Source organism: Falco peregrinus, chromosome 3, assembly GCF_023634155.1.
Source record: "Falco peregrinus isolate bFalPer1 chromosome 3, bFalPer1.pri, whole genome shotgun sequence".
In the NCBI taxonomy this organism is placed as follows: domain Eukaryota; kingdom Metazoa; phylum Chordata; class Aves; order Falconiformes; family Falconidae; genus Falco; species Falco peregrinus.
The window spans coordinates 55,111,640-55,137,215 of record NC_073723.1 but is presented as its reverse complement, the minus strand read 5'-3'; positions in this window follow the sequence as shown (position 1 = coordinate 55,137,215).

Sequence of the window (25,576 nt, the reverse complement as noted above, 5' to 3'; positions counted from 1 at the left end):
TTGTGCTGAACGACAGACACGTTTCATTTTCAAACCGCTGAGATTTCAAGGACTCCTGTACAGCCAGGAGGTATTGCTATACTTAAAGCTATCACTTCTTAAATAGCTCTGAATTAAAACAGCTTGTTCTTGTTATACCCGCAGTTCTCTCCACTCTCAATCAAAAAGCAAAAGGTACTTTTTTAATATACGCTCCTTTTCTTGAGAGCCTGTCAGGTGATGTTTGTGCTGGAGTGAGGACTAACTGTAATAATCTTTCTTTGGCAGCAGTTGACACACGTTGTTGGGGTAGGAACCAGTCGAGTCGTGTGGTATCTGACAGCTCTTTCCTTTCTACCGTTCTTTTCCTGCCTCTAACAAGTTTTGTTCTCTCAGTCCCTGCATACTAATCTCAAGCTTTCCACCCATTTCCACGTTCCTGTTCCCAGGTTTCATTGCCTGTTTGTGAGCAGTGGAGGGGCTGCTGCCCACTCCCTCTCCAGCCGGGTGCTCCCCAGGTCATTCTGTCCAGCATGCAGTAATTTGCCATTTAGTATTGCTTTCTCCCTCTTCCTTTTAGCTTCCTATACTCCTAACACAAATGTTTGGGCTCATTTTCATATTTCTCCATTTAAAATTTGTTTTCTTTTTCAAATGAAAAAGCTATATACTTACCATACTGCTGAAGTGAGGCCCACCCCTGCACTGCATCACTCAAAACCAAAACGTGCAGCTACTGAGCTTCCAAAATAAGACAGAAGACCCAGCGAGGGAATTACCTTCCCTTTGCTCACATTCTCTCTTCACCCCATAAACCAGCCTGTTCCCTCTCAGTTCCCAGATGCTCCCAAGCCAGCTGCACCAGCAGCATGGCAGGACCCACGGCGTGTTTCTGGGCATGTGGTTTGCCACACAGCCAGCAGCTGGGCATGCAGCCTGGAGCAGGTGTGACAACAGGCCTGCAGGCAAAGGGAGAGCAGGGCTAAGTTTGGCTGATAAGGATGTAGGCAGAGAGGAGAAGAGAGAGGAGAAGAGAGAGGAGCCAACCTCTGCAGGGAGGAAGAGAGAGGAAGGATTTAAGGGCAGGAGGCAGTTTTGGAAAGACATAAAATATAAAGCCCACTCCTAATTTCTAGAGAGTGCTATTCCCATCCCCTGCCACTTGTCAGCTATTACAGTAACTAGTAATTTCATCAGATCACTCAGAAGGGGGAAAGGATAGAAAACTAGAAAAGCAACAACTTGAATCCTGAGAAAGAGTCCTCTGCTTATAGCTTGGCACTTCTCACATCGCTGCTGCCTGCTGCTAGTGCTTTAAGATAGTAATAACCTTCCCCGCATCTGTTTATGTGGAAACAGTCTAATACAGTCACTTCATCACAAGCACAGGCTGTGGCACCCCCACCCGCTCCAGCATGAACCTTTTGCTTTCCTGCTTTACACGGCAGCAACAAGATCTCAAAGCATTCATTTAGTCCTGAATTCTCTACTCAGGTCTCAAAAGTCATATTTCAGTGTATCAAATACTAAACATGAGATGACATCTAATTTTCAGCACTGAACAGTGATCTATAGGTCTAACACTCTGATATGTGCTATATACCTGTTCAGCACACAACCACACATTTAAAGAAATACCATTAAATTGCCATCCAGCTATTTATAATGAATTAAAAGCAGTCTCAATTTTCACATCTGCTCCCAAATCTCTTTGCAAATTTGCAGCCTCAGTTTTCTTTAAACTCTTTTTTCCCACTTCTCACACATATCACCTTTCTTGGAGTACAAGACATGCAAGATAACAAATAAAACCTGACTATTCAGGGACAAGCTGTTTGAGTGACCATTCTCACACATACCTGGCACTGTCTGGCCTCCCTTTTGATGGGGCACAGCCCCCACAATATTGTTTGGGGCTTACCTCACTGTGTCTGGTACATTTTAAGCCTTCAGAGTCCAAACCTCAACTTGGCTTAAGAAAATGTAAGCACACTCCAGAGGGGCAGTCCATCTACAGCTTCAAGTCTCTCATGCATGTATCCTCCCCTCCTCCCCCAAAGACTAATCCTAACTTTTCTGGCCTCAGACTCCCAAATCTGTTGATTTACACAGAGGCATCCGAGGAACTTGCGACGGTCAGCTCTTGCATGTTTTTTCTAGTCCTGAGTGGCTGCACTAATGGTTTGAGCCTTTACAATGAGCACCAGAGCAGCTGTACTTGGGTCACATCAAAGGTCCAGCAGTTCAGTACCTCATCTTCAACAGGAGGCAATAGCAGATGCTCATTATAAGCTGCTATCAGTTTACATTAATATGCCAGGCTGCACAAATCACAGCTGAAGCCTCTGATTCATCATCCATCTTGGAGTTAGCTGCTCTTCTTACAACCCTCAGTCCTGCTTTTGGGCGTAGATGTGGTGGGGAGGTTATCGGTTTAGTTGCAGCTATATACAAGGAAAAGTGAACCAGAGCCTATAGACTCTCCCACATGTTTTAAGCGTGACCTCTTCCTTTTCAGTCAGAAATTGAGCTAAACCTCCAAATGGCTATAGCTATCTGCTAGCTTCATTCTCCTGCCCCTGCCTCCAAACACAAATGTATTTCTTCTAAAGCTTTTATGTATTGTAGATTCACCTGGAAAAAAAAAATGTGCCTGAGTGTGTGAAATAAACAGCAGAGTTAAAAAGCAGAGGTTCTCTACTTTTGTCAGTCTGAGCATGTAAGCACTACTTGCAGTAATAAAAGCTGGAAAATTCTTAAATCAAGGTGATATTTAATTTGGAAGATGTCCCTTGAAGTTATCTCCTTTAAAATACAATTTTACACATTTGAAAGCTATTACATAAATAAAAAAAAAATCCTCATGGATTGTCACCAGTGGGAAAGGCCGTGGCTGTACAGCTTCTTGTAGGAACAGGAATTTTCATTTGGAAATGCAGCTGGATAGATAAAGTTTGGATCAGCCTTGCCTTGTATTAGATGACCTGGTAAATTTCCTTTGTTTAATGGACTTGTATGTATTTACATAGTTTACAGACTGCACCGTTGCCTGATGAAGCATTGGGAAGTACAAAGGCAAGTAACAAAAGTTACGTCTTTCAGAAGGAAGGATATGTAGGAAAAAACAATGGACAAAATCTGACCTTCATAGTATTGGTACGGTGTAAGAATAGCGTGGTTACTAGCAGACAGCATGACAGGTTAGTATTTTAGCTTCAAAGTCATAAACTTTGTAGGCAAGTATGCATCTTTAGCAATGCCCCTGAAATCATCACTGCTTTACTCTTACCTAGCTTGGACTTTGGAAGACTATAGGGAAACATTAGACAAAATCTGAATGCAGTACTAGATAGAAAAATGAGTTTTCAGTTAAAATGATATTTTCCAGAAAGTACTCAGCCTCTTGCAATTTTATTTTTCATTGCCAAAATACTGAGTGTTTTGATAGCACAAAAACTCTCTCAATTTATCTCTTGAAAGCTATTCCTTCCCCTTCCCTCCTCTCCTATGGGACAGGAAAGCCCCATATTTTTCCTTGCATGGAACCTAGTTTCATAACCAAACCCACTAGTAAATCAAAAATGTTTACTACTTTTACATGTATGTAAATAACTATGCAAAGTAATGAAGATAGGGGCTGTGGGACTTGTGTGTACTCTGGTTTTTTTCAAACCCATTATCCTCCAATGTTACAGTATTTTTCTTCTCTATACTCCTTGTGCCTTCTTTTTGCTACACTGTAAACATAAAAAACTCCCAAAACATGAAGGGAAAATTTGTAATAACTAGGGGTTGGAACTACTGCCAGCTTTTAAAACCTGTTGTTTAATTGAAAAATTATGAAGTAAAAGCAAGTACGTGAATTGCTGAAATTGTCTGCACGAAACATTTATAGTGAAAAACTCCATTCCATAAAGATAGATAGAAGGATGTCTTTTATGCAAAAATGAAACAATATATTTGCCTGAAAAGCTGACATCTTGTAAGTGTGCCTCTGAAGAATGAACTGGAGGACAGAGCTGCAGAAAAATGCAAACCCTACTTCCTGAAAGCATTCCTCCATCCACATGAGTGACCAAAGGGAGGGGATGGGGAGCCAAAGGTGGCACAGAGGTATAATGAATTAACCTGCCTCCTCCCACGTGAAGAAGTGTAAATAAATATCAAAGGGATCTTTATCCTACTACTGACAATATGGTATGCAAGGTCACATGGCCTAATATTTTAAGAGGATTAGAGCTAAATCTCTGCAAACTTTGAAATGGCCCAACCAAGCCTGTGAGCTTTTCAATTTAAATGGGTGCACAGCGTGACTTCTACGATCAGCTGGAATTTGGCAGGAGGAGATGTAGTGAAGTGGACTCTGAAACAATTTAGTCCTGCAGTGACTGGTTTTACAGGGTATCTGTTAATTTGGAGCTGTGCAGGAGGTGAAAATAAAGTGGATGACCAAAAGAGTTTGACGCTTAATTATGAACAAAGTTTGTGCAAAAAGGAAAATTATCCTTGATACTTATTATTCAGCAAATTAGGAACACTGTTTCTGTAGTTTTGCTTGTTTTTTTCTAGGAGAACTGCAAACACCAGGGTCTAACTGGAACAGCAAAAACCACTTAAACATCACTTCCATCACTCTCAAAAGCCATAGTCTCTAAAAACATGCAAAGCATACAGGAGAAAACCCTGCTTTGGATAGTGAGGAATAGTCTTTTACCAAAACACCTCTGTTTGAACCTCAGATGATAACACATGCAAGAACCATGCAGAGTAGACCTACTCACCAGATGGGAAAAACTGCTAATTGTCCAGCAGAATCTAGCCACCAGCTGGCAGGCAACTACCATCATTTGAATAAGAAGCAATCCCAATAACCACACATGAAAATAGCATAAAAACATGCATTCGACCCGAATCATCAATTGTCGTTAGGGGCAGAGCTGACAAAAAAAAGAAAAAAAAAAAGAAGAAAGCATCTGCTCTGAAAGCGAAGCATGTGAATTCATGTGCTTGTGTTTTAGGAGTATTGTGAAATGTTTCCACTCTAAAAGCAGTGGTGTTAAAGCAGCTGAGGAGATACATTGCCTCTAATTCTGATGGCTGCCCTTTGGAGCTCAGACTTTATCTTCCACATATGGAGAGATGTGAACATCTGCTTTCCAGAGTAGTGTCCCTGACAAGTACTTTTCAGGTATTTATGCCAACACAGTACCTTCATTTATCTAGAAATTGAAACTGCTGCTGATTTGCCAGAAAGTTTGGAAAGATTCAAGAATTTTGGCATGAGTGCAGAACCCTTTTAGATCTTACGAAAATTTTTACTTTCTGAAAAAAAATGAGAACTTAAATTATTTATGTAAAACAAGCAATCGATGGATTCTAGTTAACTCTGTACCTTTCATCCTTTTGTGTAGAAGTGCTGATGCAGAGATGCAGTGTTTTCCTTTCCTTTGCCACAGCCAATGCTTTTTTACAGCTCTGTCATGTCCACTTTCTTCAAGCCTTCCTGTTGCTTCTACTAAATGAATTCATGAGTTAGCCAAGAGGCTGTTGGGTGAGATGGAAAACTGCAGGACAGACTGAATTTTTCAGGAGAAAATGTAGGGAGTTTTTAACCAGCCACAAGACCTGTTCAGAAGGCAATGCTGAGTGTGTGTGGACTGAGACTCTCTCAGTAACCCTTAAGACAACAACAAAAAAGTGCTACTTCAAAAGTTTTCTTTCTTGTCAATGTTAATCAGTGCCAGTGTGTTCCCAGAGGCTTCCCCAGCAAAACACATCAGAGGCAGCAGGAGTGAGAAACTGCAGGGTGGGCTCAGTGCTCTCCAGCTGCAGTTCATTAGATCAGATGCTCCCCTGCACACCTGTGCATCCCTGAGAGGTCAAAACTGAAGAGTGTGTGTGTCGAGGGGTAAGTTAAAAAAAACCAAACAAACCACAAACAATCCCCCCAAACACTCAAGAAAACCATTTTTAGAAGGCACAGCCAAGTAAGCAACATTCTGAATAATAACCCAGTTTTAAGCACCTATCTGAAAATCTTAATTAGCCCATTCTGCTGTTAATTTCACATATCCCCTCTGCCTTCAGTATCTTTATAGAACAATTTGCAGAAAACTGAATCTATGTTTAAACCTGTATCCATCTAGGCAGGATATGAATATGATTATTTATGATTAGTCCTCCAAGCATTCCCACTTGATCAGCATAAGAAATTAACCCCCTGCACTCCTGTACCTAAGTAACCCCCTGCATTTCACCAAAATATTTTTTTTTTCCCAACAAAACTTTTATGTGCTCTTTTTCCTTTTCTGATATACTTTTGTTAGTTTTACAGAACTATGTTTTTACCTGCAAAAAGATTATTATCTTTTTATTCTTAGATATTATGGGGACAAAATACCAGTCTGTAATTCTGGGCCAGCGGTTTTATCTGTTCCTGTCCCAGGTAAGGAGCCTCAGGATCATTTCTGTCAGTGTTCGAAGCACAAGCAGCTGCCAGCGCCCTTGAGACTAGAATGAGCATGGACCCAGTGACACTGGGATGCCCCATCGGTTCACTCAGACATCTTCTTGTGGGTCTGGGAGAGCATCCCATACTCCACTCTGGACCTTCCAGCCACAGCCTGGACCCCTGTGGTATGGTCAGAAGAACAGGTTTGGTTTATTCAAGCAGGGCTGACCGTCAGGTACCCCCCAGGCAGCACTGCTCACAGGATTTATGCACCTTATTATCCCCTGTCCCATTTCTGATCCTCCTGTCTGCCACCCTCTTATCTCTCTTTGCCTACTGCAGCCTCTTCCCAAAGAAGCAGCAGCCCTTTTTTTCCCATGGGTGCTAGTTTTGCTACACCCATACCCAAATAAAGCATTACTGATACGGTTACCTGTGCACTGGTGGTCTTGCAGGACTATGGCCAGGAAGGTCTGCAGCATTCCCCAACCCAGTTATCTGTGAAGCCTGGTCATTTCACATGTAACTCCCTCTGAGACACCTGTGAAATCCAGCCATCCCTCATGGCGCTATCTCTAACTTCTGTCAGCTCCTCATGTGGTTATCTGTCACATCCGGCAATTTCTCATGTCATATCTCATCCTTTTTTGCTGAACATCCCACTCATTTGGCTGAACAGCAGGGCAGGACCCAGCCAGAGGTGCAGACATTTGCCTGCAGCCCTAAGAATCAGGTGAGGAGACCCCGCATCTGAGTCACTTCTCTCTTCCAAAGTGAAATGTCCTTTTGCACACAGAAGATACTGTAAACTTGTATCTAGCATTTCCTGGCCAATTCTTCCCCAAAGGCCACTCTAAAAGCACACTGCAGCACAAGGCAGTACACCTGGCGGTCTATTTGCAAGCCTAACTATTTTCCTATACTGTGCTTGAGGTTTTTTCTGGCTTCTGGTTCATTGCTCCTTTTTCTGGGCCGTAACTGAGGTGATAGACTGCACTTTTCAGAAGAGTTACTTTCTGCTAGCAAGCCTAACAGCAATGTGCTTGTGTGTAATGGGACACATGTAAATAGGAGGCCCTTCAGATCTTGAACGTAGTGTACCTATGGAGCAGGCTGGCTGAAGTTTAGGTGCTCAGCGAGATGGGTATAAAATGAAGTGTTGTGTTACAGGTAAACTGATCAAACAGGTACTGAAAATGCAATCCCTGGTTTTCACTACCTTCTTGCCTTCTCTTCCCTTTGCATCAGCTCTGGTTCTTCATCTGACCCCACAGCAGGCTGTCGCAAGAGGGAAATTATGGCAGGAGGCTTTTCAACAACATAGACAGCCACTTACTAACGCAAGCTTAGTTTAGGTTGCAGGCCCAATTCATTTTTTACTCAAATCATAGTCAGAGATGCCTCTTCAAAGTAAAGGCAGTCTGGAAGACTGAGATTTCTGTGGCCACACTAGCAGCCATGTGCAAAGCCAGTGGAGAAGCCAACTGTCCTGGACGTGAAAGACCTCTCACCATATGGGACACTGAGTGGTAGTTCCATAGACTCCAGTTCTTCATGCATGGCCACTGCTGTGTGATGATGCCTTTTTGTGGAAAGCAGATGTGACACTATATTTCCCAGCTTATTTTTACTTTCCCATAAGCAAGGTCAAAAGTTCCATCTTTCTAAAAAACTGGCTTCCTTCCATATTTCTTTGGATAATTACCTAAAAAATGAAAGGGAGTGGGGGTGGGGGTGGGGGTGGGGGGAGGGATGAGGACAGGATGGACAATGATTTTTGAAAGATCCTGAGATACATATTTGACTTAGAACTAGAACTATCTTTGTTGGATAGCACAATAAAATATCATCTGAAAGAAGCCAATATATTTTCAGCATTGAAGAGACAGAATACTTTATACTAAAATTACAATATATTGACTTTGCTGCCTTTGCCTCCTTTCATTCATAAACATTTTAAGTCCTTGCCTCCGCTGTGGGTGTCCAGACAGTACTTTTATAGAGAAAAAATAGGGGGGTTTTGGTAGATTTACACAATATCAACATAATCCCACCTAACAAAATGCAAGGGGAGGAAAGTAAAGGCTGCAAAATTAACTTCTCTGGAATTAGAAGTGCATTATGTGCAGCAATCAGAAAATACCTACACTAATTATCAACCAACTGAGCAGATTTAGCACATCACAGAAATTAATGTGTGTGTGTGTGTAAAATATTATAGTAATTCTTTCCTCAAGACTACTTCTTTGCTTGCAGCACAGCAAATGCAATTTATCTTCTTGAGGCAACAGAGATGGTTCTCACTGAAGTGTAGAGACAGGTCAATGCAGATGTCATGATCCCTAATGCAAGGGATACAATAGGACCCACTGTCCTAACCTGCTCTGCCTTCCTTCAGCTTGACATCCCTGGCCAAGGGGCTACTAGCTGCACCTCTGCACATTTTATATGCTGTCTTCCTAGCAAAATATCTATTTACTGAAACACTTGATCCTTTCATGCAGTGGTTGTCTTTCCCAGTTCTCCTAGTAACATTTCTCAATGAGGTCTTTCTTTACTAAAAAAAAAAAAAAAACCCAGCCAAAAAAAAAAGTTCAGGAAGAACTAGCAAAGAGAATGGAAACAGAAAGCTGAAAAATAAGACAAAGCGCAGGCTGGCCTTGTGTCATTGAGATTCCCATGCTGATTCATTTCCAACCAATGTCAAAGTTCCCCAGGCCACATTCACATGCTAGAGATGGTCCATCTGAAATAAACAGCCTGTCTCCTCACTGAGAAGCTGCCACAGGCCTAGAAAACAATCAGCCACACAGAAGTGAAATAAAATGATTAGAAGAGCATAGGGATCATAACACTAATAGAAACACTGAACCAAGATGAAGCAGAGAAGTCTGGAGCATTATCACTTCTTTGAAAGGAACCTGAAGTGAGAGGGCTAGCAGCTTCCAAGGGAACAGTTTCTGTTTGGATGCTCAGCACAGGCTGGGACTTGAGGTAGGTCCCTGACCCAAAGCAACTGCATTTCAAGCTGCTTTCCTCTAATCAGGCAGTTGATCATTTTTCTTGGTAGGAAGAAGAAGCTGAGGAGTAGCAAAAAGGACTAATACAGAGAAAATAAAGACAGAAATGAAACACCTGTAAAACTGTGATTTGCTGTACTGCAAAAAAGCAAACAGTCTTGTTTTTTACCTCCCATGAAAGAGGCAACTGTCCAGGTCGTAGATACTCTTCCAACTGTGTAGACTGGTCCGTGCCAATCACAGAATCAAAAACCAGAGGAAGGAGCTTTTCTATAAAAGCACTCCCCAAGCCAGGTTAAAGTCATAAATGAATGAAATAGCAAGGAAATTATGTGTTACAATTATTTATGATCTTGCTGAGAAGAAAAGCAGACTGTCAGTGGCTATTTGTACTATTAAATCATTGCCTAAAGCGTAGCAACTCTGTTCTTACAATCAGGAGCCCAGGAAGCTCCTTTCCTGGTCACATGCCTTGTTCTCTGGGTAAAGCCACAGCTGGCCAAGAAATCTTATTTCTTTCTTCTACAAAGGAGGCAGAATATTACCCTCAAAACAGTCTGTTTGTTGAGGTGCTTTTGCAAGAGGCAGGCATTTGAAACCACTAACTTCAAAAATGCACTACACCCAGGCATCTCATCTCCTGGGAGGATGATACCATGACTATGCAACTGTGTAAAACTGAGGCAGTATTCAAAGCCTCCATGCTTTTTAGAAACATTTGCCAGAGTCCCTGTGTTTTGTACAGAATAAAACACTGCTGCCAAACATGAAAAGTAGGTATATCAGGGAAGCTGCCCACGAAATTCCCACATTTTTAGCTTGTGACCAGATTCAGGTGGGAGACAGCTACTGAAGTGGAGTGCTGGGAGCGTGCAGAGCAAGTTTTGTCACTGAAGCCTCATTTGAATTCTCAAATTCCAGGTCATGGTACAGGTCCAAAGTGCCTTCCAACCACAGAAACACACTAGCAAACAGCTGCAAAAAAATTGTTTATCTGGACAATCAGGGAACTGTATCCTAAAGTTATGCTATTAAATTTGGACACAACACTGGAGAGCTTTACAGAAGAAAACAAAATTGACTACAGTTTTTCATATGCAGAATAGGACTGGCTTTAGGCAGGACTTATTTCTAGTCTTAGGAACAAAAGTCCTGTTGTGGACTTGGGTTCTTGTCATTTAGTTACCTGCTCCCATATAAAAGAGGGTATATTTGACATTCCCTCACCCTTTCCAGTGCCTCAGAAAGGATCCACAGGCATATCACATGTCAAAGATTATCTTGCATTTACCCAGTCAAGTCCACTTGTCTGGATGGCGCAGACAGGCAGACAGCTGGGTCTTCTTCACCTTCTAAAAAGAAGCACTTATAATAGCTGATAATTCTTAAGATAATAGCTTATAATTCTCAGGCTCACTTCTTTGCATTGCTGCACTATTTTGAAAAAAGCTTTGAAGCTTTTTGTAAACCTAAATGAAAGGGAAGGAAATGAAACTGCTGTAGTCCCACTGCTGTGTGCTGGAAACGGGCAATATTCAGCAATCCAATAGAGCAGGAAAAACTGGGAAAGGGTCCACAGTCCTGCCAGATGATAGTTGAAGCTCCTGCTTCGATTTTTGTACACTTGATAGGTTGGGCTGAAGCTATCTTAAAAGTGGCCTGTGACACAGGACAATCTTAGTAGTGGTGATGACAGCCATGGTTTGGGCTTAGCAAATATTTAGATGACCTTCAATGGTTTTGAGGATAATCCTCACAGACTGAGATTGGGCTGAGACACTTTGTGGCTCTGAACTTTATCTTGTCACACCAGTTGCTTGCTTTCACTACAAGACAGCCAGTGGAGTGTGGATTTCTGAACCCCCAGGGAACCTTAGCTGCCTCATGGCCTATGTTGTTTCACCACTTGCTCTTGAAAGCCTTGTAGGAGACTGCAGGGCTCCATAGAGAACCAAAATGAATGGGGCAGTGAGTGAAACATGGAAGACAGAGTGGAAATATCAGACAAAATACAGTGTTACTTTATTTTTGACCAAGAGTGAAGGAGCTTGTTACAGCCCATCATGACAGCAATTTCTTCTTTTGGCTCCAGCTGCCACTTTTTTCTTTCTTTCTTGTTTCCCTCTCTCTCTTCACATTCTCCTGAATTTTTCTTCTCTTAACAGCATATCTACCTCTATTGCTGTGACTGCAGCTTGTATCTATACTCAAAATACTTTGAATCTGTGAATTTGCAATATCTCAAAGTAAAAAACAAGCTAAAGAGAAGGATAAATATTTGGGCAGCTACACAGCTTCTGGTACATGGGCTAGTTAGTTTAAGGCCATCTTTGGTCTCCTTGCACTCCTATTCTGCACAGTCACTGTAACTGCAATGGCATCTCATAGAAATTGGCATCCATGTTTGGGTTTTAGTTAGTTTTCTATTAGTATTTCCAAAGGTTTTACCAGTGAGGGATAAAACCTGTTGGAGAAAGCTCCTTGCAATAGATAGTGTTGAGATTCCCTGTGAACCAGTGGTCTGTAGGTGCCAGAGGGTGAAATGAATAAGGGAAGTTCAGTCATATATGTATATATATTTATATAAATATAAAAGGTCTATATATACACACATATATGCAATCCATACATGTATTTGGTTATATCCCAGTTCCATCTAAGGTGATAACCAGACTGACACTCTCTCTCTCCAGCTGACCTGGTCTCCACATACACAAAAAGCACGAGTGGGGCAAACAGGAGCCAGACCTGGCTCCAAGAGGCAATCAAGAAGTAATCAGCGTATCTTTTTTTCTCCAAATTAAGTTTTAGACAACTATTCATTATCAGTTTATTCACATGAGTGTCTGTTTCCTCACTCGGATTCCAGTCAGCTGTGGTACAATTAAAAGCATGAAATAAGAATTTTCCCTGGACAATGCTAAATTAGTCTCTACTGGAAAGGAAAGTTGTTTTGAAGAAATTCATGATAAAGACAAAGCTGTTGATCTACATAGGCATAAATACATATCATGCCAAGTTTTATTTATGTACATTCTTGTTTTTTCACTGTTTTGTCAAGCACCCTGCAGCACAGTTCAGTGATAGCGGGTAGTGTTTGAATGAGTGGGTAAGAATGTCAAACTGAGTGTACAAGAATGAAAGCATTGGCCTTGACTGTGGAAGATCTGGTTGCTTTAAAAGCTAATTCAATGATAAAAGCCTTCACTCAGCTGGCTTGTTGAAAGTATGCAAGCAGACTTTTTTTCTCTTCTATTTCTTCCTTCCTGTCTTTTGACTGTGTGTTGCAGGCCTCAGGGGTCTGTTCACAAGCTTTCTCTTCCTTACCACAGAGAAAAAGCATCTCACCTGCCTAAAAGATGGCGTTAGGACACCATGACATTCTAATTAGTTGCGAAAGAGTTTTCTTGCTTCCCTTTGGTTCTGGGCATGCTTTTTTTTGGGCCACTCATGCCTCCTGAACCTACCTCAGCTACATCACCTCAGGGCACTCACAGCCTGATACAGAAAGTTATGAGATGCTCAGTGTTTGCCTCTGATCAGTGCTGGTCCTCTGTGCTTGCTGCTGTGCTGTGAGGAGGATGGGGTGGGCACAAGGCAAGGACAAGAACTCTGGCTGCTCAGGGATGGAGCCGATCACCTCTTCATTAACTTGTGGGCTTGTTTCCAGCCTACTGGCCTGCAGAATGACAGTCTGGAGGTCATTTGCTGGTCTGGATCTCCAGCTGGACTCATCACAACACCTAGCTGGGAGCTGGGACTGTCTCATCCTGTTATAATTGGATCCATCTTCTGGCTTGTCTGGACAATGGAAGAGTTCTGTAACATTTCCTTGTACATTCCCATACCATATGTACTTGTCTTGTCACAACTAAAGTGACTTGGTCACATAAGGAGAAAATAAGAGAATAAATCCTTTAGATCCTGCAAGATAAACATGGCCTTCTTGAATCAATCTTCATCTGACTGTAGTGTAATTACGGATTATTTACCAAGATCCAGTCTCCTACTTAGAGCACAAAAATTGCCAAGGTGCCTGGCACTAGTAAATTAGATAACACACAGGGTGATTTGTCATTACTACAGATCATTAGTTCTTTTCATGTTTAAACTTGCCCTTTTCAAAGACAGGCTTTTTTGGGGTGCCTGGAAGATACAATATGCTTCAATCACAATTCATCTGGTATATTAATCATCACACTGGATTGATTCTGCCCTCTCAATGAAAACAGCATTAAAGGCTTTATAAAGTGAGAGCAAAGAAAACAAGCCACAAATGCCATTGCCAATGGAGAGACTTTAAGGTCAGGAACTTTATTAGCAACCACAATGTGAAAGTTACTGTTCTTTCACCTGTTCCTGTGACAAACGCCGTCCCCATCCCCTGTTCCCCAGCCCTTATAGAAAAGAGATCTCTTAATGGGAGATATTCGAAACTCCTGGAGGTCTGACTGAAGGACCTGAACTGGACCACTTGGAAGTGATGGCATCCGAAAATCCTCTTCCTTGCAGCTGGGAAAGCGTTACCGTGCTGCCCTCTAATGCTCACAGCCTTGCATTCACTCGCGGGTGGGGAAGTTGAAGGTTAGTGCAAGAGAGTGAAAGAGGCGAAACTGCTTTTTGTCTGGTCTCATCACGCAACACTGGAAAAGCAAAGCTTTATGCTAAATTCAGTGTCGCTTTTCCTATGCAAGCACACTTGTTATTACGCAGTGAAAGGATGAATTACTGAGTGCTTTGGGGCTGTAATCCAATTTGTGGCTATTTCATTTAAAGTGTGCCATGAGTGAATTGTCCCACAGTGATGTATTGGCAGGCCTTAGGCTGATACTGTCACTGAGAGGTAAAACAAGGCAACTCAGCACAACTGAAAAAATATGGGAACTTTTCTTAAACAAATTAATGATTGAAGTGTTAGGTTGCTTTTCCTTTAAATTTTAAAGCAAATAAAAATGATGCTTCCTGGTCTATTATACCTTGCAGAATCATTTCACAGGATCACTTTTTTTTTTTTTTCAGGAGCTCCCCTACACTGAGTTTTTTATTATTCTCCTTCTGCATCACCTAAAACCCTGTCAAAACTTAAACCTGCTATCTTAATCCAAGACTGACTATGTGAGCCTTGTGCTTTCATACATCCTGTTTTGCACTTAAATAGATGCCATAAGATCCCCCTCCTCTTCTTCCTTGCAAAAAGGTGCATAAAAGGTGTGGGGGGTGAGGGTGGGGGGTGGGGTGGGCAGGAGCTCCAGTAAAGCTTAGCAGCATTCAGCCCCCTTCTAGCTTCAAAACTTGACCTTGGAGCCTGAGACCTACGGCTGCGGCAGCAACCGCGTGATTATTACCAGGGTGAGGGGAGGCAGGAAGAAGAGGAGGGAGGGAAGGGATACAAGCAGGGAAACATGTCCACAGAAACCCAGTGAGGGCCAGGATCTAAACTAGCTTATTAAGCCGCATAAATATTAATCATATCATTTAAACTGACATTCTGCCCCATTTGCAGAGTTTCACTGTAAGAGGTTTCTCTAATAGGGCATGATGTCTCCAAGCACCTTTTATTAATAATTAAAATGTTGTATCTTGAATTACCACCCGGTTCATGGAAGATAATGCTGTGTTGGCAGTGTCAGGCAGGGGAGATCCTAGTGTATAATGCTGAGGTGAAGGGGTTAGGTATGCAGCCTTCTGCCTTTCTCTTCATTATTTACAATTCAGTGCTTCCTAAAAGCTGTGAGATCACGCCCTTCTTGTGCTAGGCCCCTGCTCCACACCTCTTTTCCCCATCTGCAAAATGACAATGCTTTCATTTGTCTAGCACTTTGAGGCTTACCAATGAAAAGCATCGTGTATGAACTGGCTTGAAAAAGGACTTTGTGCACATGAGCTTATTTGTTAGAATATACCAGTGGGGTTATTAAATGCCAGTACCAACAAATCTTGCCTGGAGTGTGTGCTCAGACTGACACAGACAAACTTTTTCCAGGCACACAGTAAGATGTGGCTCAGGAAAAAGAAAACAGGTGTTTAGGAATTCCTTTCTGCCAAGAGGGATGGGAGAGAAGCACAGCACAGTGGTTCAGTTAGGAGTGCTGAAGGGCACTTACAAGACTCAAGCAGTGATGCTGGAGGAGTGTCAGTGCCATGGACTGGCCAGAAAGGTGGAAGGGTAAAGCCCGCACTCATCATATGGCTTGTAGCACATGGGAAGGCGGTGTGTGACCAGCAACAACTCTTCTTCAGGATCTTAGCCATAGGGAGTGGGAGAAGAGTATTAAGGGAGAAGATGCAATCAATCCAGATGCAAAATATTTTATTTGCACATTTGTTGGTTTGGTTTTTTTTTTACCTTTGGAGATGAATTTACATCTGGCAACAGGCATAGAAGTCTGTATAAAGGCAGGTTTGTGGCCACTGGTCTGCCACAATGGTAAAGTGCAGGAAGTGAAGTAGAAATGGCACAGACAGGACTGAGCCCACAGAGAAAAAAACAGATCCTAGCACAAAGATGTCTAAGGAAATGATGATCCAAGCATTATGGTTCACATGGTGTAGTCCATACTCTGTTTAGCTCTGGATGTGGTGAAGCTGGAGAACCAGGACTTTGCTAGGGTATGGCATTAGACTGCATCCAAGCTCATAGTGACTTTTCTCTGGCCAGCTGATGTCCCAGATCACCCTCTGCTCTGCTTTTGATCCAAAATGAGCAAAGCAACTGAATTTGTGAGCTCCTGCAACTGGGTCCGTACTTAGAGGTCTCAGTGTTCACATCAGTGCAAGCAGGTCCTGTATCTAGTTGTGTTTGATTCCTTGTGTCAGAAATCTTTTTGTTTCTAGAATGGTATAGAAAGGTTTCAGAACTGGGCTCACATCATTTGCAAAACAATGTCTTCCACATTTTTGTTACTATACAGATTTACTTTACATGTGTGTGTAGGGGGGATATTACTGATGGGAGTTAAGTTGCCAACGCAGCTTTGAGTGAACTATTAGATTTTTCCAGGCATGGAAAGCTACTTGTTCTCATCCGCTCTAGCCATAACATTACATTAATTCTAAAAGGAACCTGGATGGCAGTTTTAGAAAAAGAAATCCCTAGGAAGTAGATGCTGATAAGATTGTTTAGAAAAAGGTTTATTTAGTATTAAAGAGCAAACAGTGTAACAAGGCACTCACATGAATGGAGATGAACCTTTTTATTTTGCACCCATTACCTTTTTCAGTTTCCTTTTGTCATTGGTTTCTAATTTGGTGTTCTCAGGATAGCTGGTTCACAGGAGGCTTTTAATCTTTTGTCTAGGTGTTATAATTGTTTGAAAACAAATTAGATAGCTAAACTGAAGGACAAGAGAATTAAGAGACATGTCTGAGGTCACACGATAGGTTAATGGCTAATCACAGTTTGAATCCAGGAACTTCTAGTTATTAGACTTTTGCTAAAATCGACTGCATTGTGTCCTGCAGCTCTGGAGTGCTATAATATCACTTGAAAATTGATGTAAGGATTGCATAGGTGAAAATTAAAAATGTGGTCAGGAGAAAAAAAAAATAAATTATCAGGAATCACTAACAAGCATCCAATACCCATCACTTCTTAAACAAACAGGCTGGAACCTGTTGAAATATATTTGATAGCCCAGAACAATTAATCAAATTTCAGAGTGGCAAGTGTCAGTAATAATATCTTGCCTGTACATCACTGAATACCCAGTGAAGACTGTGTTTGCAATAAAATCTTTTATTCCTTTTGTTTCCTTGGTGGAATATGCTGGCATTTACTGCTCTGCTGGGAAAGTTATGTAGGAGAAATGCTGGAAGAAGGCAGAGTACTGCCCTCCTTCACCTGTCTCCTTCCAATTAAATCTCCATGGATTTATGTCTTAATAAAACAGCAGTTATACTTTCTTTTTTCAATTCATCTTTGCTGTTAAAAACCACTACTCCAAACATAATAGGTATTGTCTGCAATTGCTTAAATTGGGCATAAACATTTATTGCCTTCCTAGCTAACAAATGCAACTTTGCTGTTCATAGGAATGAGGAAAATTCCACTCAAGGTCAAGTGACCTGATCTTTTCATGCAGCCTCATTACCCACGTTAGTAGTGTAGAAGATGAGGCAGAACATCTGGTAGTACCATAAAAATTATAGAAATGTACGTACATTTGCTTTAGCTCTTCATGCCAACCCTGAGCCTGTGCTCCCATTTTGGGTCAATGTTCTGAAAAACTGCTGGAGTCTCAGCGTTAAAGGTTTAGCTCAAAAGGTTTCTTGGTCTCTGCAATTCGCTATATCGAAAGCTAAATCATGGGGATACTGACATTGTCATCTCTTGCTGCTTTCCAGCACTATCGGATTTCAGGCAGAGATGGCTTAACCAATTTGATGTGCATTTTGTCTCATGTGTCTAACACCTGGGAGGTGGCATTTTATTGGAGAGATATCAGTATTCCTCTGTCATCATGCCTATCAATGAAGTTTGCTCACCACAACAAAAATGAGTTAGAAAACTGGAAGAAGAGAGGATGCTTGGCAGCATGACAATTTATGTACTCTTCTATTACTGCCCTCTCATGAGTTTTTGCCCCATTGGCTTTGCAGGATGCCTTTCAGACTCTTTGGAGGGCATGGAAGGGCAGCAGCATCTCACCAACTCCTGCAGGAGGAACCCCTCTAGCTCAACTGAGGTGCACAAGTGGAATTTACTCAGCTCCTTAGTTTTTTGCCTGACTCCAACCCTGAGAAGAGTAGTTCTGCATCTATTTTGCATCAGTGGATTATGATCACACACTGACAGCTGAAAGACATTGCTTTCTGGCCTTGCATTCCTCCTGAAGTCTGACACATCTGAGGTGTGGAAGGAGGGAAGTGCAAGATCTGACTCTCCAGCTCCTTGTCATATGGAAACGCTGCTGTTCGAGTATCTTTAGTACAGAACTTCGAGGAGCTTCCCCTCCCTTTGAGACAGGAGAGCACTGCAGAAGAGTGGTGCTGGGCTGAACAGCTCCCAGAGATACTTGTACAGCATTGTCCGTCTACACAGTGTGACTGCTTCGTATCCCAGCAGCACTGCTGTTCATTTCAGTACAGTGCAAACGTATCTGTTCAGCATTCAGGAATACTTGCTGCAGGTGCTATGATCATCAAAAGCTGGACCTTTGGTGATCAAAAGATCTCAGAAACCCAATCAAACAAAAGCTTATCTATCACAGGGTTGCTGTGGTGTATGCTGTGTTGGTCTGGACCCGTGTTGTAGAAGGTAGCCAGGAAAATAGCAAAAAGCCTGGTGGGGAAGGGTCAGACTCCTCCATGAAAATGATCCTCTCCAGCTCTCACCCATTCCTTCCTGACCTGCATGTTTCCAGCTGAAGGGTAGAAGGGCTAGCAAGGTCATCCTCCAGTGAAAATATTTCAGCCTCAGTCATCATCTGTGGCCAGGGATAATAAACACAAGCTGTATACACTTCTGATGATGTGTTGGAAACTGCTGTAGACAACAGAGCGTAGGACCAACACAGTGATTAACAGTGGGCCATGCTGCCCTTTCCGAGGTGTCCTTAGTGGAGTTCCATGCAGAGATGTGAAACGAAGACAGACAATCTAAACCCACCACTTCATAAGCTGTATTGTCTTAGCACACTTCCTTGCCTGTATTTTAAAGTGCTTGCAATTCAGAGTAATTTAAAACCTCATCAGTACTCACTAGAGGGTTGGGGTTTAGAACCTCAGTCAATTAAGTCCATGTAGATGAGTAATAGGAGTAAAATTCACAGTTTTCAGTGCCGAAAAAGAAAGAAAAAAGAAGAAAAAATATTCTATAGCCTAGCTATTCAAAAGCAATTATATTTTTAGTTACACGGAGAGACATTTTCAGACTTCTAATTGCTCCAAATCTATCTGCTAAAGTGTCATTACATTCCATTTTAACCCTTCTCTGACACCAGGAACTAATGCTGTAATTGATCTGTGTCACCAGTGATCTCAGTTCAAAATCATTAGTAGAGTTGTTCTTTTTCATATTTGCTCTAACATTAGTACTCATTGCCCACAGGCATGGGGCCAGATTTGCTGCCAGCATATGTGGGTACAACACCACTGAGACTGGTGCTGTTGTGTCCAATTAGGCCTGTCATGAGGCCGGCCCCATGTGCTAGGAGCCTTCATTAACCAATATATTCCCATTACAGACTGTGTTCTGTTCACCCAACTGTATCCTCTTAAATATGTGGCAATGCAGTAGAATAAAACTCAGTAACATCATGCTTTTGAATTCTCCCCAATTTTTTCATGATAACTCCATTTTGGGGCAATTTCATAGGATTTTGATTTCACACGCTGACAACAAAGGAACACTACCTGTAAATAACTTGGGCTGCAGTGTGCTCTCTGATACCTTGCTGATATTACTGTGTGTATATAAAATGCCCTGGAATCATCTTTCTCTCCACAGACCTTATCTGAAGAATGAAAGAAACTGAATCAGAATATCATAGTAAATATGTCAATAAGGTTACATGCAGTTTACATATCAAATTAAAGCACAAGACTTGTTGTACTTAGGAAAAAGAAACATTAAACGTCAGCGATATTGCTAAATGCAGGCCTAGAAGGCGATATTTAACCATATACAGTATGATAGTTATTGGCAACTAATGATGTGAGTCCTATAACAATCCTTTAATTAAGATTCTGCCCTCATTTTTACTTCAAACTCTGATAAAAATATGCTCGTACTATAATTGGTAATATAACCGGTATTCACTGATTTTAGCACAGAAGTGGTTTTTCTGTTTTGTTTTGGTTTTAATTCCAAAAAATCATTCAGCCATTTTATAGCAAAGAAGGATAAAGAGTAAGCTGGAAGTTTCCAGCCCCTCAGTTATGATCTTACACAATTCATCTGATGCCAGTATTAATGCTCGCAAATGCAATAACTCAGCCTCATTCCCATGGCATTAGACAGCTTGAAGCCCAGCATTTAGTCAGTGGGTACTGGAGAAGTTTGCTTGTACCAGTGTTTATCAAACCAGTTGATTCATAACCTGCCTTACCACTCTGAGCATGCCTTGACCAGACAGATGTCATTATTTATGGCCCAATTCTGCCTGCGCTCCCCAGGGTGCGTGCGCCCCGAGCTGTGTTAGCACTTACTGCAGAGCTCTTGTCAGCATGACTTACTGGCTCGAGCACAACCATGCAACTAACCTGTGCAGGGCCAGAGCTGGGTCATATCTGATTAGCGCAGAGGACAGGAGAAGGTGGTTTGTGACCATCTATATGTGTTTGCAGAGACAGCACCTGAGGAGAAAATACTTTCTGGGCTAAACTGTGGCCCGTGACCTGTTTGAAGGGCACTGAAGATGAGCAACAGCTTTTCCATTTTTGCCTGCCCTATACATGAAACCAGGCTCCCTAGGGACAGAAACCTGAGCTTGTATCTGGGCCAAGATCCTGGTTAACTAGGTCACCACCACGGCTGTGGCACCTGCAGTTAGCTCAGCTCCCAGGGGAAGAGCACATGCCATGCGGTGGCAGCCACAGTGTCCCACACGCTTCGAGCACCGCTGCTGAAGGACACGGTCCTGCTCTCCCCGACTCAGGCAGCTTGTGGCTGAACATCTCTTTCCTCTCTGTGGAGAGGGCATCCGTGCTATACAGTAGTATGGAGTGGGGAACTGATCCTGGGTAAAAATAATCCAGGAGTTGGGTGGGGTGGTGGGCGGGTGTGGAGAAAGAGAAAAACCGGTTGGTTTTAACCTGCTTGGGTTCCCAGTCTTACTCTCCTCCAGCCGCATCAACATTTACATCCACAAGTGGAAGCTGATGCCAGCGGAGAGGCACGGAGAGGCACGGAGGAAGCTGTGGAGAGCACAGTGTAACCGGCTGTAATGGCACTGCTGGCTAATGCAATTTAAAGTGTATGCAGATCTACAGCTTAAATATCCAGGCACGGTGGCTTGGGATGATCAGCATCCATTCTGTCTGTTTCAAGAACCTGGTTTTTGACTCAGTCTATGATAGATACGTACCAGCTTTTGTAATCTTGAGGAAGTAGCAGCTTTAGATAGGACTAATTTCCTGGACCTTCAGACTAGCTCAACATATATATACATGCTTCTTTCTCTGAAGCTTAATAAGAGCTTTTATGTCACTGTTACACAATTTTATCTGAATTTACATCAGTTCTATTATTATATTACTAACAAATCAATAATATGATCTATTTTCAGTCTTTACCTTGCATAATAAAAATTGGAAAATTAACTAAAAACAAAAGGAAAAATATTCCCCAAGCACAAATGAAATTATAAAGACTCCATGCTCCCAGCTCCTTCCACTTGAGGTGGACACTAGCCCGAGCTTTTTCTAAAGCACTCAGTATGGTTTTTGCTTAGCTCTCCAAGCTAAGAACCCATAAACATCCCTGGTCTTTTTATGGCAACGGGAGTGTGGTTGTGTGAAACGCTCCTACCAGCACTTCTCTACAGCCTGTCACAGACCTGCTTCCCCATCCCCCCCATTTCCTCATTCACCCAAAAGGTAACTTCATTTCAGTGGTACTGAATGCATCCAGATCATACAGGAGGCAAGACACTAGTATAAATGCTGATTATTCTTATTAGCTGTTGGAAAATAATCATTATCATTACGTTTCCAGAATTAGGTTCCACATTAATGTCTTCCTGTGGTGCCCTTTATATTAAACCATAGAGGTTTAATCTGCAAATACAGTTTTTCTTGCTTCTGTGGGATTATTTTATCACCTTAATATTCCTCTAATAGATAGTATTTTGGGCATGTGAAATGATGAGTGTCTATTGTAAACAATTAGGTTTTATTTTTTAAAGAAATTGTGATAGGCAATGGAAAAATATTATGAAGTACTGAGAAATGCTCAAATTTCTTAGTAGTTCCTGCCTTCAGAAACTGTGCTGTTTAGCCAATCTGCTAAACCATTCGAACAGTTTTATTTTTAGATTGTATGGCTCCTGTGCTAACATTTTTCCTGCTCTGCAGAACTAATTACCATCCCATACACTATTGCACATACCTTCAGTTTAAATCAAAAGTTAGATTTATTCAGTGATTCTTTCTAAAGGAATGGGAGACAAAGAGATGCATGCCCTCGGACTAATTTTATCCTGTGGAAAATTTCATTTTACTTACTGTCATATTTTAAAGAGTTAATTTCCATTTTGACTGTGTTTTATTAATAGGCCACTGGAAGCTTATAAACACTTCAAGGCTTTTAAGATTGTGTTTTTGTGAAAATGATTAATTATGCAGTGTTATGGATTATGATGCCCCCTTTTCCATGGTTTCCGGACTTTCTGCTTGTTGTCATGTAGCTCCAACAGTTTGATGAACACAAGAATATTTTTCCCCCGTTTGTTCTAAAAGAAAGTGTGGTTTTTTTTATAAAGGACATATTGTAAACTGAAAATCTGCCACTCACACAGGCAGGTTGTCCTGTGGTGCATATCATATACAACTGTGCTACACTTTTTTAAAGACTAGTTTAGTACTTGTGCAAGACCCCAGACTATCAGCTGCAGAGACTGACAAGCTTAAAGCCAGCAGGGACAGTGGCAATCATCCAGACTGATTTCCCACACAATACAGACCATATATGTTCCCTTGGTAATTCTTCCGAAGGAGAGAATTTTTCTTCCTGGAGCATGAGACCTCTTTTATCTATGAGATAGCAAAAGGACAGTGTCACCTTCTGCCATGTCACCTCATTTTTTGCTGAAACAACATCTGAATAGTTTCTTTACAAGAGTAATTCTTACATTCTTTACAGATTATGTGCACTGGTGCTGAAAAAATCTTGAAACAGGGATCTCTACTGGAGAGTGTATCAATTTTAGTTCTTAATTAATATAGAGAGTGTGTCCCAGGCCTCCTAACATAGACATACCTTTTCTACTGTCTTCCTGAGAATATCACAGTGAGTAACTTTATTCCCAGGAATATTAGTGCTTTTCTCAATACACAGACACTGCAGAGAAATCCCACTTTTGACTTAATTGCAAATTCCCACATCAGAAACCTGATCCACACAGGCCTACTTTACTCTGCTTGGAGGACAACTCCTCATTGCAATGAAACTGTTTTTCGAATCCAGGCGTGGAACAACAGATATACCAGGAATGGTGCACTGATGTTGTCTGTCAGTAGAGTGGTGTGATGGCCAAGTGCATTCAGGAGCCCTGGGGCTGCTTCACCGATGAGGCACCAACAGAAAGATGTGCTGATCATGAAGAATCACATCTTGACCTGGCCTGTCCATCCATGTAGAGAAGCATGATGGGGAGGGAAAGAAATTTCTTGTTCCCCCAGGGATTTTTCTTGTTACAAGATACCAGCATTCTATGTCTTGTGCAGCAAACAGGCTGACATGGGTGCCCATTCCTCTTTGTCTCTAATATAGTAGCAAGCCCAACTGAACTTGCATGGACAAGAAAATAAAAGAGCATAGAAAGCAAAAATTACTTATCTCCTCTGTAGTCTGGGAGTAGGGGTGGAAGGGGTTCCTGTGATGCAGTCCGGCATGCACTTTGCACAGAGAGCTGGACAGCCACATGACACCTTTCCTCCAGGGACACTGGGAGATGCAATTCTTACCTGCCATGAGTAGTTAGCATGGCAATGAACCATTTACTTAGTTCCATATCTAAAACGCAGTTGCTATGTCCACCATCACTTCTCTGTTAGTATCTGACATACAGAGTCATAATCATGCTTCGACTTTTCCTTGTGTTCTTCCACCCTTATTCTTGGAGTAGTTTGCACATGCTGACAAACTCTACCTTGCCTGAAATGCAGGGAATAGCATCAGCCTGTGTTACAGAAGGGAGAGGCAAAATATGATGACCTAAAGAGTGTGGACATGTGTTACCTTCTACCTACACCTAAGCTGAAGAAGGAGCTACTGCAGCTTACCCCGTGCCGGGAGCTAATCACCACTCTTTCAGCAGAAGCTACTGCTCCTCCAGGCTACCTCAGCCGCTCACGGCAAAGGTCCCCAGTGCATTTCAGCCTAAACAAGTGGGCCTTGCTTAAGTGGGCAGTGACTAAATCTCTGCTAACCCAGCTGGATCCAACTGCATTTCCAAAAGGAGTTCAGGCTGGATTGCCTCTGGCAAGGATGGGTAGCTAGGAGGAAGGGTCGGGCTGGTGACCTTTCCATCTGGCACTGCTGTAGCTGGAAAAAGGATGTGTGCTCACCCAGTGACTTGCCGACGGTCAGACTGTAGTATAGACAGACTTAACAGTTGCTTGAGTTAATAAGCAGAAGATAAGCATGGGGAAGGCAGGAAAAACTTCACAGGAGAAATTCTATAGTGCAGTAAAAAGAGAAGACAGAAGAAAAACCAAGGGGAATAACAGTTTTCTTTGTTAGAAAAGAAGTCCCTTATTCAATATTAGAAGAAAGCACCTTTTCCGTGATCCTTCACTTTTTGCAACAAAGTCTTTACACAAACAACTCCTAGTTTTATGAGGCAGCAACCAAACAATCCTTCTCCAAAACTGTCAGACAGTGCTAATTAAAGCTGCTATTGAGGAGACTGGATTTGAACCACTGCTTGACAGGAGAGAGCATTGTGCAGCATCCTGCACTCCTTCTGCATCATACAGCCTTTCCATTGCAATGAACTCACTAAAAATGAAAGTTAAATCACATCAGACACATAACGAGCTTGTGCTGCAATGTTTAATAAGTTAATCAAGTATGTTAATGATACATATTTACAAGAAAGGAATTTGACTTGAAATCAAGTCAGGAAACAACAAAGGCTAGTAATAAGAACAGCTTTGCATTGACAAAGTCCAGATGAATATGAGATAATTTGGGCATCAAAAAGAGAACAGAGAAACTGGTAATGGATGGAACTATGAAGAAGAGCTGAATTTCGAGCATATCCAATTACAAAAGTCATTACTGATGGGAATAGCAAAACAACTTGTCTATACAGGATATGAGTAAAATTCAGTGGATTAAATTGGCTAAATCTGTACCACATTTCATATTTATTTTTAAAAGTGTCTTGATCCTGGGAAATTTGAATCTGAATTCCAACGTCTTAGAACATCTGGAATGCCTCAGGTTTTTGGTTGGTTCATT